The following is a 17,707-nucleotide window of genomic DNA, read 5'->3' as shown; positions in this document are numbered from 1 at the left end:
TTTTCTTTGTACACACAAAGAAACCCGGGGTTGTGCCTGGGTTATGGACCACCTCAAGACGCAGGTCAACTGAGCTGGCACTCCCTAGACTTCCCTTCTTCTCCCCACTTGGCTTCAGGACAAAAACATCCACTCATACCCCTTTACTGGGTACCCTGATACCGCACCTGTTTGAGGGTAGGGGTGATGCACCGCATCACCCCAAACCCAGAAATGGACTAAGGATTCTACCCAGTGCCTCATCTGCCATAAATTGTGATGATTGCTATGGAGTAGGCAAAAGCCCCAAGCAGGCCCAATTTGTTTGCAGGTCCATTCCGAATATGGCTGACATTTTGAACCACAGCAAGGTTTTCTATACAACTTGCCTAAAGAACAGCATATGGGTTGGGCAAGTGGGTTGGTCTTTTGTCAGCTGCACTGCTGATCTCCCCGTGCAGCTGGCTTTTATCCTTCAACAGTGGGTCAGAGTGAAGACTTGCTCAGTCTGATCTACCGCCAAAGCTCCACCCCCAACCAAGGCCCTGATTGGCCAAAAATTCAAACTATTTGACAGGCTATCCTAGGATCCCCTGTGGCTGGCCAAGAAGGATTCCAACAGCAAGGGCAAAGGGCTTTTTTTGCCCCTGGGGAGGGAGTGTGATGGGCTGCAATAACTGCTCACCCAAAACTAGGTAAGCGGCTCTTTCCAAAAGTGGGAATTAGGTAGGTTTGCTTTTGACTAAACTGAAACAAAATTCTCTCCCAACCTATACAGGAGACATTCCCAGCCCTAGCTGGAGATGTCGAGGATTGAGCTTGGGACTTTATGAAAAGCATGGGGTCTACCTCTGAGCTGTGGCCCTTCCCCAATTTCCTAAACTAGGAACACACTTTATTGGAAGTATTCAGTTGAACTTGTGTGTAAAAGTCCTTGAGAGAAACAAAAGCAAAAATCCAATGCTGAGAGAATAACAGGAACTTTTGCTGGCCTTGTGATTATCACCGTCCGGGTGGACTCTTTGCCAAACAGCTGGAGGATCACGGGTTCAATGAAAGTTAGATTGAGAACGACTTTATCTTCCAAGGTCTAGAGACAAAAGGATCATATTTTTGAAGTGCCCCCCAATTCCCCATTGTTTAGAAAGTCATAGTTGGAAATCATTATCTGAAAAATAAATCTAAGCAGCCTGAAACTCGCTGCTGGTATGCACATCATAAACATCCATGGAGTCAAATCTCTTCTGTAAATTAACGGGGTGGGGGAAACCGGGGATTGGGGTAGGAGGTGGGGGAATGGGTTGCAGATGCTGAACCTAAACAATGAAAATGGTTTCTAGTGTTGAAAAGACAGGGATCTCGTCTATATTTCTCATTGTAAGTTATTGCCTGTTATTTGTGCTGCTCTTGGGCACAGATGCAGAGGGTCTGCCTGCTGGTGTGACCAGGAGTCTCTGAACTTTACTGACACTCATAAAATGGTCTTTAAACAAAAATTCGGTGGGTTTTCCTTTCCCCCCCCCCTTGGCAATAGTTTGCAAATGCTGCAGTGGGGAGCTGAGCTTTCTCATATTGATTTAAACACTTTCTATTGGTGTTTACGGCAGCCTTCTGGTTAGTAGTTACGTTACACTCTGGGTATGAAAGCAATAACAGTTCAAAAAACGGAGCTTACTTCCTTTCACAGTTTCTGCAGTGGAAAAATAGGAGATGCCCCCATTCATTATTTTGTTCAGAATATTCTCATTGAATAGAAGACTGAATGTGAGGATAAGTAAGTTGGGGAAATGCATTTAGTTCATTTGCATCTAGGGATAAGGGAATTTGTTCATTTTGGTTTTTCTCACTTCTCATTTTTCCAGTCTTCATTTCTCTGCATTTCCATACCAGTTTGTGATTTAGGGGAGGAGGGGAAATAACCATTTCATTGTGAATTTCTCCCAATATACCAATTTTTGCAAAACCACTTCAACTAGTATAATGCATTTTTGTATGTTGTTTTTCACAAAAATGTGCATTTGCATGCAGACTTTGCCTTATTTTTGTGCACATTACCGTACTTGGCTTGAGAACGGCACTGCAAAATTTGGAGCAGTGTGAAATCCTAAGGATGGGTAGGTTTGAGTTTGTGTATTGATTTCAAAAGTATGGTAAATTTGGTAGGCTTGCCTTTAAATGCAACTATTATTTGATTATTGATGTAAACCTCCAAAATGTATTTTGTATAGTTAAGTTTTTACCTCAATCTTCAGTACATTTTTATTTTATTGCTATGGCTAGTGACTGATGCAAATAAAGATTCTTCTTGTTTCTCACCCACCCTTTGCTTTGTGAACAGAAGGTTCCAGGTTCAGTCTCTGCCATGGAAAGAAATGGGATTCCCTTATGGGATTCCTAACTGAAATGAATGGGAAAAACTCTGCGGGTACACAATTTCTCTGCATATATCAGAGTCCTCATGAGTTTAGTGAGAACTTCCTGGCCAGAGGCTAGTGAAACAACTACTTCTACTAATCATTTCAATATTCAGGTGGGAAAAATTATTCATTTTATGCTGATAGTTAGAATAAATGTTTATTTGCTCTAAGCTAATTTCCCCATGTTAAAACTATTTACTAAGCTGGAGCACTTGCCTTCTCTTAGAATTCTAAAATACACCAGGAATCAATAGTCCATTGAGATCCCATTGTCTTGTATGTTATAAATGTTAAGTGCTAAAGGCCTTCCGTTCATTCAACTAACAATCAAACCAGGATGCATTAAAAAAAATTATAAAGTTCACTATGCTCTGTTTCCACTGGAATAAATCCAATGCTTTTACATTTTAGCTGATCCCAAGATGTTTCATCCATTTCTCTCTTCACTTTGTGGATTCTGTAGAGATGAGTGAACAAGATGAGTCTCCCCAAACTGAACATCATTAATGGTGTGCTGTGAGATTTAGATGAAAACTTAATGCAATTCAGGCCTTGCTGAGAGTGACTGGCCTCAGTCCATATTATTGTCAAGTGTATCAGAACATAGCTTTCTCCATTGCTACTTGACCTTCATTTGAGGCTGTTAAATCATTGGCAAGTTTGGTCCTATCAACAGACAGAGTGAGACATCTTTCTTAGATCTGGAGTGGCTGGCCTGGTGAGGTGGAGGTGCCTCAACAGCCTCCTGTTGGCAGCACTGCTGCAGCATACTAGGAGGAGGAGGATTAGGATCTGGTGGTGAGGCCAGGTCTGCATGGATACACCATGGAATAATAACATTTAGAACTGGATGGGACTCAAAGGGTCATCTAGTCCAACCCCCCTGCAATACAGAACTCACAGTACAGGAACCAGCAGAACCAATCCAGTACTGCTGCAGGCACACATACCCCAGGCTTGCTGCTGCCTCACTCCTTTGCTGTTGCCTCTTCCTGGTCAGTGCTGCTTCTGCTGCTAATGGAAGGCTATTGCAACGGCTCTGCTCCACTGTTGGGAGGGCAAGTAGAACTGGTGAGGTGCTGGATGATGGAGCTATGTGTCTCATGTGGTCTGCCCTATTTCCCCTAAGCTAGCCTTCTGTCCTCAGGTGTGATGGAGGATTCTGTTTCTCACTGGCGTTGTGGTAAGATTCAACTGAAAATCCACCCAGTTTTTACATGGGTGGCATTTGGCCTTTGCCTCAGGCAACAAAATGTCTTGGTCTGGCCCTGATGACTGGTTCTGCTCAGCAACCTGTTCCATTCAAAATATATCTAAAATTAGGCAGGATCTCATTCAACATTTGAGACAGGCTCCCCCAGAGACCTTTAGATGCAGTAAGAATGTTGAAAATAAATGTGAAATGATGAATTTACCTATCTGCTTATAATCCAGGTGGAGAATGCCATTCTCCCTGTCTCATTTGGCCTGTGCAATGCACTGCAGAAAACAGATGCCTGATTCCTTCTGGGAGATTCCAGTCCGTGCCAACCCCAGAATTGAAGGGAAATGGATTGTGTGTGGAGTTTGTCCTCTGAGATTTACGATAGTTCTTATTGCAAGAGAAACTATTCCACTTCGGCATGCAGACACACTTAGCTTGTGGCTTGAGTGAAAAAATGTGTTTGGATGAGGCAGTGAAAAAAAACAAACACTAACATGCAAAAAAGAATTTCAGTTGACAAAAGTTAAGGATTTGAGAATGAGGCAAAAAAAGGGAACAAATTACAGGCAGAGACACAATGTGATAATGTGGTCAGGATCTGGCACTTACATTTTAGTGTGTTACATCTCCTTATTAAAATAAATCTAAATACTGTAAAATAATCTACTGTGGTCTGAATTTCACATCGTCTTCTGAGATTTTCTGTTTCTGAGATTTGTTTGTACTTTATTTCTTTTCTTTTTTAGCAAAAAGAGTGGAAAGCAGAGACCGCAAGAGTAGGGGGCACCACAGCCAATGACAGGCAGCGCCAAGGAGTCCCTGCTGAGTTCTGCAAGGCCAACACTAAGACTAAGAAGAAAGATGACTTGCAGAGCTACCCTCTGGACAGCTGGACAGTAAGAAAGCAGGTAGGTGGGGGCAGATGGAGGTTAGGGCAGAGCCTATCATAGAATCATAGAATCATAGAATCATAGAATCATAGAGTTGGAAGAGACCACAAGGGCCATCGAGTCCAACCCCCTGCCAAGCAGGAAACACCATCAGAGCACTCCTGACATATGGTTGTCAAGCCTCTGCTTAAAGACCTCCAAAGTAGGAGACTCCACCACACTCCTTGGCAGCAAATTCCACTGTCGAACAGCTCTTACTGTCAGGAAGTTCTTCCTAATGTTTAGGTGGAATCTTCTTTCTTGTAGTTTGGATCCATTGCTCCGTGTCCGCTTCTCTGGAGCAGCAGAAAACAACCTTTCTCCCTCCTCTATGTGACATCCTTTTATATATTTGAACATGGCTATCATATCACCCCTTAACCTCCTCTTCTCCAGGCTAAACATGCCCAGCTCCCTTAGCCGTTCCTCATAAGGCATCGTTTCCAGGCCTTTTACCATTTTGGTTGCCCTCCTCTGGACACGTTCCAGTTTGTCAGTGTCCTTCTTGAATTGTGGTGCCCAGAACTGGACACAGTACTCCAGGTGAGGTCTGACCAGAGCAGAATACAGTGGCACTATTACTTCCCTTGATCTAGATGCTATACTCCTATTGATGCAGCCCAGAATTGCATTGGCTTTTTTAGCTGCCGCGTCACACTGTTGGCTCATGTCAAGTTTGTGGTCAACCAAGACTCCTAGATCCTTTTCACATGTACTGCTCTCAAGCCAGGTGTCACCCATCTTGTATTTGTGCCTCTCATTTTTTTTGCCCAAGTGCAATACTTTACATTTCTCCCTGTTAAAATTCATCTTGTTTGTTTTGGCCCAGTTCTCTAATCTGTCAAGGTCGTTTTGAAGTGTGATCCTGTCCTCTGGGGTGTTAGCCACCCCTCCCAGTTTGGTGTCATCTGCAAATTTGATCAGGATGCCCTTGAGTCCATCATCCAAGTCGTTGATAAAGATGTTGAATAAGACCGGGCCCAAGACAGAACCCTGTGGCACCCCACTAGTCACTCTTCTCCAGGATGAAGAGGAACCATTGATGAGCACCCTTTGGGTTCGGTCAGTCAGCCAGTTACAAATCCACTGAGTGGTAGCATAGTCAAGACCGCATTTTACCAGCTTCTTTACAAGAATATCATGGGGCACCTTGTCAAATGCCTTGCTGAAATCAAGGTAGGCTACATCCACTGCGTTCCCTTCATCTACCAGGCTTGTAATTCTGTCAAAAAACGAGATCAGGTTAGTCTGACATGACTTATTTTTCAGAAATCCATGCTGACTATTGGTGATCACAGCATTCCTTTCTAGGTGCTCACAGACTGTTTGCTTAATGATCTGTTCCAGAATCTTCCCTGCTATTGATGTCAGACTGACTGGGCGGTAATTATTTGGGTCCTCTCTTTTCCCCTTTTTGAAAATAGGGACAACATTTGCCCTCCTCCAGTCTGCCGGGACTTCGCCTGTTCTCCAGGAATTCTCAAAGATGACTGCCAGTGGTTCTGAGATCACATCTGCCAGTTCTTTTAATACTCTTGGATGTAGTTCATCTGGCCCTGGAGACTTGAATACATCTAATCTAGCCAAATATTCTTGTACTATCTCCTTAGTTATTCTGGGCTGGGTTTCCTTTGCTGAATCATTTGCTCCAAATTCTTCAGGTCGGGCATTGTTTTCTTTATCGGAGAAGACTGAGGCAAAGAAGGCATTGAGGAGTTCAGCCCTTTCTGTGTCCCCTGTTTGCATTTCACCATCTTCTCCTCTGAGTGACCCCACTGTTTCTTTGTTCTTCCTTTTGCTACGAACATACCCATAAAAGCCTTTTTTGTTGCTTTTAACCTCTCTAGCAAGCCTGAGTTCATTCTGTGCTTTAGCTTTTCTGACTTTGTGTCTACACGTGCTGGCTATTTGTTTGAATTCCTCTTTGGTGGTTTCCCCCCTTTTCCATTTTTTGTACACATCCTTTTTTAATCTTAATTCAGTTAAAAGTTCTTTAGATAGCCACCCTGGTTTCTTTAGGCACCTTCCATGTTTTCGTCTCATTGGTATTGCCTGACGTTGTGCTTTTACTATCTCCCTCTTAACAAACTCCCAGCCATCATGAACTCCCTTTCCTTTTAGTATTGCTGTCCATGGGATCTCACCCAGCACTTTCCTAAGTTTTATGAAGTCGGCTTTCTTAAAGTCAAGAAATTGAGTCCTAGTATGCTTGGCTGCTACTTTCCGCTGTATAGTAAACTTCAGGAGAGCATGATCACTCGCGCCTAATGATCCTTCCACATCTACCCCACTAACCAGGTCATCAACATTGGTTAGGACCAGATCTAAAATGGCTGTTCCTCTTGTTGCTTCTCCCACTTTCTGGACAATGAAGTTGTCTGCAAGGCCAGTGAGGAATCTGTTTGACCTTATGCTCTTGGCTGAGTTTGACGTCCAACAAATATCCGGGTAATTGAAGTCCCCCATTACTACTATCTCCCTTCCTTTTGCATGCTTGGCCATCTGTTCCAGGAAGGCAGCATCTATGTCCTCCGTTTGGCTTGGGGATCTATAGTAAACTCCCACAATGAGGTCTCTGTTATTCTTCTCTCCCTTAATTTTGACCCAAATGCTCTCACTTTGGCTTTGAGGTTCTAAATCTTGGATCTCTTCACAGGTATACACATCCCTGACATATAACGCCACTCCTCCTCCTTTCTTGTCTGGTCTGTTTCTCTGAAATAGATTGTATCCCCCCATTATTACATTCCAATCGTGGGACTTATCCCACCAGGTTTCAGTGATGCCTATTATGTCATATTTAGTTTGCTGTACCAAGAGCTCAAGCTCATCTTGTTTATTTCCCATGCTTTGCGCATTAGTGTACAGACATTGAAGTCCATTAATCATTCCCCCGTGTCTCTTATTTAAGGATTTTTTCCTCCCTCCACTAGGTCCGCGTGCTGTTTGCTCCATTTGGTCTATGACATTTGGATGATCATCTTCATTAATTGATAGACTCCTACCTTCAGGAGCACTGTCTCCCTCCCCCACATTAGTCAGTTTAAAGCCCTCCTGATGAGGTTTCTGAGATTTTTGGCAAAAACATTTCTCCCAACCGTTGTGAGGTGCAGCCCATCACTTGCCAGAAGACCATCTTCAAGAAACTGCAGTCCGTGATCTAAGAATCCAAACCGTTCCTGTTTACACCATTTGCGAAGCCAGCTGTTCACTTCCATTTGCCCACCATTTCTGAGGGCTGAAGAACAACCAAGAGGTCCTGTTCCCCCACCCCACTGGCTGAACTCAACTCCCAATAGAGCCTGTAGGGAAGGAAGTGACCTTTCAGATATTTGGGGTATATGTCAGCTGAAATGTGCATGAAGTATCCAGTAAGCATTACTTATTATAGAATCCTTAACCATTCAGATTTTTCCTTAGTTTTTATAAAGTGATTTTTTTCTCCTCTAAGCAGTTTGACAACAACTACAGCACAGTAATAACTTTCTAAGTTCTTAGAATCATAGAGTTGGAATAGACCACAAGGGCCATCGAGTCCAACCCCCTGCCAAGCAGGAAACTCTAGCAAGAAACTTCTTGCTCTAGTACCTAAAGAAACTGCTTCATAAATGTCATCCTAGCAATCCTTATAACAACTTCGCAAGTTAGGTCAAGAGTTTGAGGAATATTAAGAAGTAGAAGAGTTTGGATTTGATATCCCGCTTTATCACTACCCAAAGGAGTCTCAAAGCGGCTAACATTCTCCTTTCCCTTCCTCCCCCACAACAAACACTCTGTGAGGTGAGTGGGGCTGAGAGACTTCAAAGAAGTGTGACTGGCCCAAGGTCACCCAGCAGCTGCATGTGGAGGAGTGGAGACGCGAACCCGGTTCCCCAGATTACGAGACTACCGCTCTTAACCACTACATCACACTGGCTCTCAAGTTGGACCCTAGAGTATCGTCTGAAGGCAAATGAGTCTTCCAGGTTGTTAATGATAAGCAAATGTGGATACGGTCAGTACCTGGAAGGGAGACCTTTTAGGGACCACTATACTACCTTGAGTTTTATGAAGGAAGGGATATCAGATATAATGCAAGTTGTTGTTGTTTAAAAAGGATTCATGGCTGAGTTCAGGTTGAACTGGAACATCCTGACTCAAACTGCAAACTGTTTTAACCACTGTGTTGCACTGTTTCCCTCATTTATTAACTATCACATCCAACCAAATATGATATGGGAAGGAAGGAGCCACATTATCAGATTTCATCATATTGTGGCCAGATCAATTTTCCTTGCCTGTAGCAAATGTTGCAAAATGTCATCAATGGACTAAAGGACACAGTGTGCCTTACCTATTATGCTCTGAAAGTTAATCTTTTCCTGATGCACGTACACACACGCTCGTATGCTGGCTACCTCAAAGAGGAAGATGCCAGTGTTAGGTGCTCAGCTCACAAGTAGGAACGACAAGTCAGAATTTGTTTATCAAAAGAGAGTTCCATTTTCTTATTCTTCCCTGCTTCTGTTCCCTCCCAGCCACTCTAAGCTCACCCAAAGTGCATCCGTCTTCATATTTAAAAGCAGCATCAGCCCATTGCTAAGTTGCTCAGTGCTGCACCCCTGTGCAAACTTACTATCAAGATCTTTCGCAGGCTCATTAAATGGCCAGTTGTCAGTATGAAAACTTGGGGAAGCCTCCTGCTGCGATTTTGGACCTCCTGCTGGCATCGCTTTCACTGTCCCATTCCCTTTGATTTGCCGCCCAAAGAATTTCCTGCCTATTATAAACCATAAATGTCACCACCGTCTCCTGACTGGAGCGGATGGGGGTGGGAGGCAGGGGGAGAAGAGAGAAGCAACTACTTACAAGTTCCAGTCTATATCACATCCTTCCTCTTCATTGCAATTGGAAGCTCTAGTGGCATCGAACAACAGCATGTAGTTTCAAAACAACAGCAGGAATTCAAGGGAGGAGAGATGCGCTCTTAAAGGCAGCAACAGAGATCTTTTAAATAAAGCACTTCCAGAGAGGGAAAGGCCTTGAATGCAGATATAGTCCTGTGCAACAGCTTGCAAATCCTGAGGGCCAAACTAGATGTGGCAATTTTTGTGCCAATGTAACTAACGTATTTCTGTTATGTACTGTAAATAGCAGCTTGGGGAAAACCTGAGGAACCTTAGGACTACACAAGGTGGAGAGGGGGGGTTAACTCTTTCTTTTCCAGCCCCCCCCCCAAAACAGCAGGTAGACTGAGGTCTACTTGCTGAGAAATTTACAGTAGATCAGCAAGGATTAGGGTCTCGCCTGCACTATACATTTAAAGCAGTATCATACCACTTTAAACAGTTGCATCTTCCCCAAAGAATGCTGGGGATTGTAGTTTATTAAGGTTACTGAGAGTTGCTAAGAGACCACTTTCCCATTCACAGAGCTACAATTCTTAAAGTAGTTTAATAATTCTCTTCTTGAGGAACTCCAGGTGCTTTGCCAATATGCTACAATGTGCTGCACGGTTTTATGGTAAAAGTTTTATTGTCAGTGGACATTTTGGGACCAGAATATATATGACCTTACCCCCTATATACTTGCCTATTCAATGCAGTCATATGTGCTCTCCAAACTTAAAAATGGAAATGCTGGTGGTCAGCAAAAGAGGTTTATAGACTCTCTCAAGGCGAATTTTAAAAAATGTAGTATAAACACTGACAGTTGCAAAGCACTGGCCTGCGAGTGCTCCAATTGGAGAACAGCCTTCACCAAAGGTGTCATGGACTTTGAAACAAAATTTAAAAATTCCTTCCAGTAGCACCTTAAAGACCAACTAAGTTTGTTATTGGTATGAGCTTTCGTGTGCATGCACACTTCTTCAGATACACTGAAACAGAAGTCACCAGACCCTTATATGTAGTGAGGTATTACTCAGAAGGGTGGTGGGAATGGGTGATTGGCTGATAGCTTCAAAAATGGACTTTGAAAACTCTCAAACTCATGACGAAAGGAAGAAACAAGCTGAAAGGAAGGCACATCTGGTGAACCCTCACCATGTTCAATTCCCTCCCAGAAACCTATGTCCCCACTGTGGAAGGATGTATGGCTTCAGAATTGGCCTCCACAGTCACCTTTAGACACATCGTTAAGACAGTGTTCATGGAAGACAATCTTACTCGGCTATGAGTGATCGCCAAAGGAGAAGAAGGTTAAGAACAAAGGATGAGCTTGTTGGATGAGGCTAATGGCTCATCTGTTCTCATAGTGACCAACCAGATGTCTACAGGAAGCCCCAAATTAGACTCTAGCATTAAATTGTTGTTGTTTAGTTGTGTCTGACTCTTCGTGACCCCATGGACCAGAGCATGCCAGGCACTCCTGGCTTCCCACTGCCTCCCGCAGTTTGGTCAAACTCATGCTAGTAGCTTCAAGAACACTGTCCAACCATCTCGTCCTCAGTCGTCCCCTTCTCCTTGTGCCCTCAATCTTTCCCAACATCAGGGTCTTTTCCAGGGAGACTTCTCTTCTCATGAGGTGGCCAAAGTACTGGAGCCTCTGCTTCAGGATCTGTCCTTCCAGTGAGCACTCAGGGCTGATTTCCTTAAGAATACATTTCATCAAATGCTAAACACTCTCTTATTTTTGCAGAATTTTCCTGAGGCTATGTGCAATATCAATTTTCTTTTGGAGAAAAGCTGATTTTATCTGTCTTACTTAAAAAAATATATAGTTGTACATGACTATGCTTTTTTCTAATGTCCATACATTTTCCATAGCTAAACAGATAAATAAATTGTCGAGCATAAAATGCATATGTGTCCTTTGACCCACATTGTTTATTTATTTAATATTATTCCGCTTTCCCATCTGAGGACATCCAGGGAGAACATCCAGGGAGAATACCAGCATCTAGAAAAGGCAAAAAGGGAAATTAAAAACAGCACGGCATCAACACAACAAGCCAACGGCAGACAGAACTGCAGATAAAATGTCATATATAAAATTAACCAGGCACTTGAAAATAAAGCCTGCCAAAACAGCTACATCTTCAAAAGGTGGTGAAAGATTGTTGAAGAGGGTGCCAGATGGATTTCCTGGGGCAGACTGTTCCACAGCTTGGGTGCAGCAACCGAAAAGCTGAGGCACTCGGGACCTGCTGGTTGGTTGCTGGTTGCCCACAGGGATAACAGGCGGCTGCACTAGATGGGCCAGTGGCCTCATCTAGCAGGTGCTTCTTAAGATTTTTAAAGTTTTCACCTGTGTTCCCAACAATTATGGCTCAGATTCAAACAAGGAGAGCCTGTAATCTTTGAACAGGTAAAGCAGAGGTGCATTTCAATCTGCAATTCTAGTTCATAATGTATATTTTCAACAGTTCGATTTATTCATGTTTTGATTGTTTATTTTTATTTTTGACTTTGGTTTTTATTGACAGCTTTAATGTATATTTTATATTCCTTGCAAACCACATAGGGGTTGTCTTTACAAGTAACAGCATATAAATTTTGTGAAAATAAATAATAATTTCCGTAAACTGGCTTGGGATCCATTTACTTAACAGGTCGCTTTTCTCCAACTGTGCCAACTTTGATCTGGCATTTCTAGAAGCACCACGCATTGCCTGTTCCCATTGCTGCAAATGGGAGCTTTCCCCCCAATGTCAATTTGAGGCATCTCCTCCCCACCAAATCTAGATCAGGACTCCAGCAGTGAGCAGAGGGCTAAAGCCCTCCCAGTCCAGGCCACTCCTTGCCCCACAGTGGCTCTCTCTGCAAGAAAACCCTGGCCTTCAGAGGCCAAAGAACATTATTAACACCACATGTTGTTTGATCCTGATACCCCTTTCTTCTAAAAGTATTGCTAGTCTTCACGGGCACTTTTAAACACTTGGATAGCTTCTTCAAAGGGCTTCAGACCTGGATCTGGTCCAGTTGAACATTGTGCGTCAGGAAATGGTGGTCTGACAAAACTTCTTTTCTCTCCCCTGGGCCCTTTTATTGGTTTATCAAAGCAGCTTGAATGGGAAGCAGTGACCTAGAGGTAGAAAGGACAGCAACCTATTATCCCTCCTTAGAGATGCCCATCCTGATTTCCATCTCTATGCTTACATTAGCTTCCGCTCGACATCGCAGAAGGGGTATCTAATGACCATACTTATATTACTTCATGGTATAGTTAATCTTTCATACTGATTATGTATCAGGAAAGAAAATGGATCTGAGCCAACTCTCAGTTAACCTTGATACCCTGGGTTTTGGTTAGGTCTTAAACCTAAGAACAGCTCTTTTGGAGCCCAACTACCATAATCCCCATATTTCTGATATAGCACAGCACAGCCAAAACAAACTAAGAGCTAAATTCAGCATGGTAGTAGTAGCTGTGTGTATTTCATTGAGAAACTGACTAGAGATGGGGGGGAGAGCATTTCATGTAGAACCTAGCTAAACGATAAGCAAACCAAACACAGCTAGCCTTGGAAATTCACATGTCTCCAAATTTTGCCGATTTCATCAACCCTCCCCCCCCCAAAAAAAAACCAGTGCAAAAATGTGCACATTGGGGGGGGGGAGTTGAGAAATTTATATTTCATATTAGTGAAAATAACAGAAAAATGCATCATATTAGGGGTGGAAAATCCTTGCAGAAATGTCTTGTTAGGCAAAATTGCATAAAAGGTGTATATTAAAATGCTGGGACATTTCTGTGATGACTTTTCTTTTAATTACAGACTGATTTGGAAATGGGAGAAACTGAAGAGAAGAAAACTGAGAGATGAAGAGAATCTGAAATGAACAGATTCAGTCACCCCAGGACTGACCCAACCATAGAGAAAGAAGAGTTAGGGAGGGTCTGATTTTGAACAGAACTAAGATATAGAAGGCAGACCCATTGCCTCATCTGTGACTTGTTTCCCTGCAATGTTTCTCTTTTAGTGCTCTTCTCATCAGCAAAACTTTGATGCCTCTCTTTGGGCAAGGGGGTATAAGAAAAGCAAATCGTGGCTGTGAGGATAATTCAAGACCTCTCAACCATATAATTTTCTGCTGTTAAAGGCTGCATTCATACAGCAGTTCATACCTAACGTTTCCCTAACAGTTAATTCCCACATTATATTTGAGCTTTCACACTGCTTAAAAGACACCCCCAGAGATCAGCAGAACCTTGTGGAAGATTAGCACTAATTTCCATGTTAATTGTTTCCAGAGAAAATCTGTCGGCAACCCCATTAACCCAGAAAATTGTAGGAAGGAAGTGATGAAATTTGGGGCAGTTTCCTTGCATGCAGTTCTTTCCTGCCATTTTCATGGGGGGAATCAGGTGAAAAGAACGTCGTCGTCGTCATCATCATCATCATCATTTATTAAATTTGTTAGCTGCTTTATTTTGCCCAAGGCGACCCAAAGCGACTTACAACATTAGAAGAGAGGACAGAAGTACTAGCATTTTAATCAGGAAAACTAGCACAGTATTCCCCGGGTCTGAAGGCACACAAAGTCAGACTGGCTTCCTTTCTACATAATTGGAAAAAACAATTGCCATCACTGCTAGTTTGGACCTAAGCAAGATGTATAAGTTCCCTGGTTTATCCTTTTTCATTCTTTCTCTCAGTGGTTTCTAAGCTAGTCACAGTCAGGTGGATTTGCATAGTGCATGAAGGTTTCTACTGTGCTTACAGAAATGGCACATGTAGGTAATACAAGTTAATTGCTTTTATTTGATTGTCTGAGTGGCATCCATGGGCTACAGCCATGGGCTTTTCTCTTCCTCACCCTCATTTATACCATCCTGAGATAAATAGCTCTGTGTGAGTGGAAATGTCCCATTTGTGCCTTTTGTTGTAATTCCTACTATAGATATTCCTCCCAAGCACAATTATTTAGACTTAAAAAATAATAATACTGTACACTGATTGCCTGCTTATCTACAACACTTTTTCCTCTGCTAAATTAGTGCTCTGCTGAACATTCCTTCTGCATTTTTAAGACCACACTGTAAATTAATGAGGAAAGAAATTTATTTTATTTAATATTTATACAGTGGTACCTCAGGTTAAGTACTTAATTCGTTCTGGAGGTCTGTTATTAACCTGAAACTGTTCTTAACCTGAAGCACCACTTTAGCTAATGGGGCCTCCTGCTGCCGCTGCGCCACCACTGCACGATTTCTGTTCTCATCCTGAAGCAAAGTTCTTAACCCGAGGTAATATTTCTGGGTTAGCAGAGTCTGTAACCTGAAGCGTATGTAACCCGAGGCACCACTGTAAATGGGTTTACATACCACCATATCATAAAATATCAGGCCATTGTAAAAGAGTGCAAAACATGAAGCACTATTAAAAACAACACACATAATCACTTAAGTGGCTGGCTAATTAAACAGCTACAAGTCTTCAAGAGATACCTGGAAGTCAAAAGTGAGGGTGCCTACCAAATCTTTTCTGGAAGAGTGTCCCACACAATGGGAGCACTGGTGTCCAACATCCGCTTGAAGCAACTAACAGATTACTTCCTGAGAAGATGTGGCTAGTTCTGCAGTTCCTCCTCCCTTTGGGGGAGAACCCAGTGGCTACAGACAGGGCTTACTCAATAGACATTGTTAGGACTGTGCTGGAAGCCTCCGCCTGTCAGCACCTGAGCCGCTAACTCAGTGATATATTATGAGCTACAGACACTGTTTGATAATGGTTCTTCTTTCCTTACTGCAGAGGTATCTTACCCAATGTTTCTTCCACTTAGAAATGGATATTGCCAAATATTCCTGGAATTATGTGCCTGAATGTGTTTAACATCCTCACTCCCTGCCTCAACCCTTCCACCCGATGTGTCCTATAATAGATTTCAGATGCATCTTGCATTTGTTCTCCTCTAACGGCGTTCACCTTCAGATATTTGTTAAACTGCCAATAACGATATTGGCAGATGGATCAGGAAAAGGAACTTTCAATTCAAATGGTGCCAAGTGCTTGCTATTTCCTGGATGCTTTTGAGGGTCACGATTCTCCAGGAGAAATGCCAAAATGTAAAGATTTCTTGGAAAGTGTGTGTGTATGAGAGAGAGAGAGAGAGAGAGAGAGAGAGAGAGAGAGAGCGCGTTGTTGCACAAAACTTTGCCACACACATTAATTTGTGGTGAGCCAGCTGGTTTTATTATTCAAAATGGCCTGGTCATTAATAGGAGACAATGGGCAGCTGTTGTCTTACATAGCCAGAATGTGAGTCAAACCCTTTTGTGAGAGGAGAGATCGGAACGTTTTTGCCAATGTATTGAGCTTGTGAGAAGAGAGTGGGGCAGCAGTAGTTTAAGGGATTGGTGGAGCACCCAGCTCCTAGCAAAAATCCTGGCTATGCCCATGTTGAGAGCAGAGCTGGTCCACCCATGAGGCTGAATGAGGTGGCCACCTCAGACATCACCTACCCCAGGGCATCACCCTTGTTCTGGTCTCCCTGGCCTCTAGTGGCAGAGAGGGATAGGCAGCAAAGCATTGTGGAATATCTTCTAACTTCTCTCCTTCCAAGTTGGCAAGAGGGGAGGTTCCACCACCCATGTTTGCCACAGTGTGACAGGGCTGTGCACTGGTACCTCCTGAAGGAAGTAGTTAATGCAAAACCCTGCTGCCTGGCGAGAGGGGAGGGGTACGGGAAGGATTCCCCTACACCTGTTTGGGGAGATTACTTACAGAGTTTGTGCCCCCATCATGGGAACAGGATGCTGGAGTAGATGTGCTTTTGGCCTGATCAAGTTGTGCTCTTCTTAAGATCTTCTGTGTTTGGAGGCTGAGTTTACAGATCCCACAACATGCCAAAAACTATGGATTTGGGCAATGGATGATTACCCATTATCTGAACATTTTTTCCTGCGTGTGTTCGTCTAAGTGTTTCAGATATGCTTTTACTGCTGACAACTCTGCAAAAATAATTGGTATCTGCTGGATTAAAAGCATGTTTTCTGCTTTGAAAACAACAACAAATGTGCTCCAAGAACTCGCTAATCCTGAGATGTATCTAAACAAAGAGCATGTGAAGAACATCATAGGAGCAGAATCTGCATAGGTGGCTGCCTTACACTGAAGATCAGATCAATATATCTATCCCAATGCCACCCACTGGGATTGACAGTGGTTCTGCAAAATCTTTTCCAGTCCTGCTGTCTGATATCTCCTTTTAAGTGGAGATGCTGGTGATTCAAGCTGAGAGGACACTATGCACCCAAAAAACATGTTCTAGCACTGAGCTGTGGCCCCACATTGTGGATACAGCAATAGGCAAGGTAGTGGGAAAGCAACTTTCAAATGAGAACTGCATCAGAGGTGTTTTTGTGAAAAATAATAATGACAATCAACTTAAGCACTTGTAATTATTTCAAATGCATTGTTTCAATAAGACCCACTCAGCGGCGTAGCTAGCTGCTCGGGTGCCTGGTGTGTGGGTGTGTCCTGCAGTTGGGGGCGGGGCAGCCACCTGTGGGGGCGGGGCAAGCCCCTCTGATGCTTGGAGCCTCTCCACCGCCTCCCCCTCAGCTGTAGGACAGCTGAGGGCGAGGCAGTAGGCAGGCGCAAGTCCCACACTGCCATTTCAGACAGCGCAGAACCTGCAGATGCCTAAGGCACCACATCACTCCTAAAAACACCTCCCCATCAGTGATGACATCCAGGGTGAGCTGCACCCCCCCCCACACATACCTCTTCCTCCGCCACTGGACCAACTGTATCAATGAGTCCAACTGCTAGTGCCTTTGCCAATGCCAGTCTAGTTGGATGGCAACTTTTATTAACTCTAGACAGCATGGGTTGGTGAAGTGTGCTTTAAGGATCTTAAGTTTGCCTTTCTACTGATTTCTGAGGGTTTTATCCTGCAACCGAGCATAGATCCACCAAGTAAGACAAGTTCATTCATTTCAAGGGGTCTCCTCTAAATAGGGCTAGCATTGGACACAACCCTAATCAATGCTTACTTGGATCATTTTCTGCACTTTATCTTCTGGATTACCTGAAGTGCAGGTAATACTTTGGTGTACTCTCCACCCTGTGGTTTCTATCCATTCACTTTGTCAGAGAATGTTTCTCCTATGAGGAATATCTTGAAAGCCCAATGTTAAGAACTTAAATGTTTTCTTCCAGGGCTGTTTCAAAACACAAGATCCTGCAATTTGAGGAAATCTATCTTGTCATGTCTTGTGACATTTGAAACTTGTCCAGGAGGCTGTACAAA

The sequence above is a fragment of the Podarcis liolepis genome, assembly GCF_965112155.1.
Source record: "Podarcis liolepis genome assembly, chromosome: 1".
In the NCBI taxonomy this organism is placed as follows: Eukaryota; Metazoa; Chordata; class Lepidosauria; order Squamata; family Lacertidae; genus Podarcis; species Podarcis liolepis.
This window is presented reverse-complemented; position numbering follows the sequence as displayed.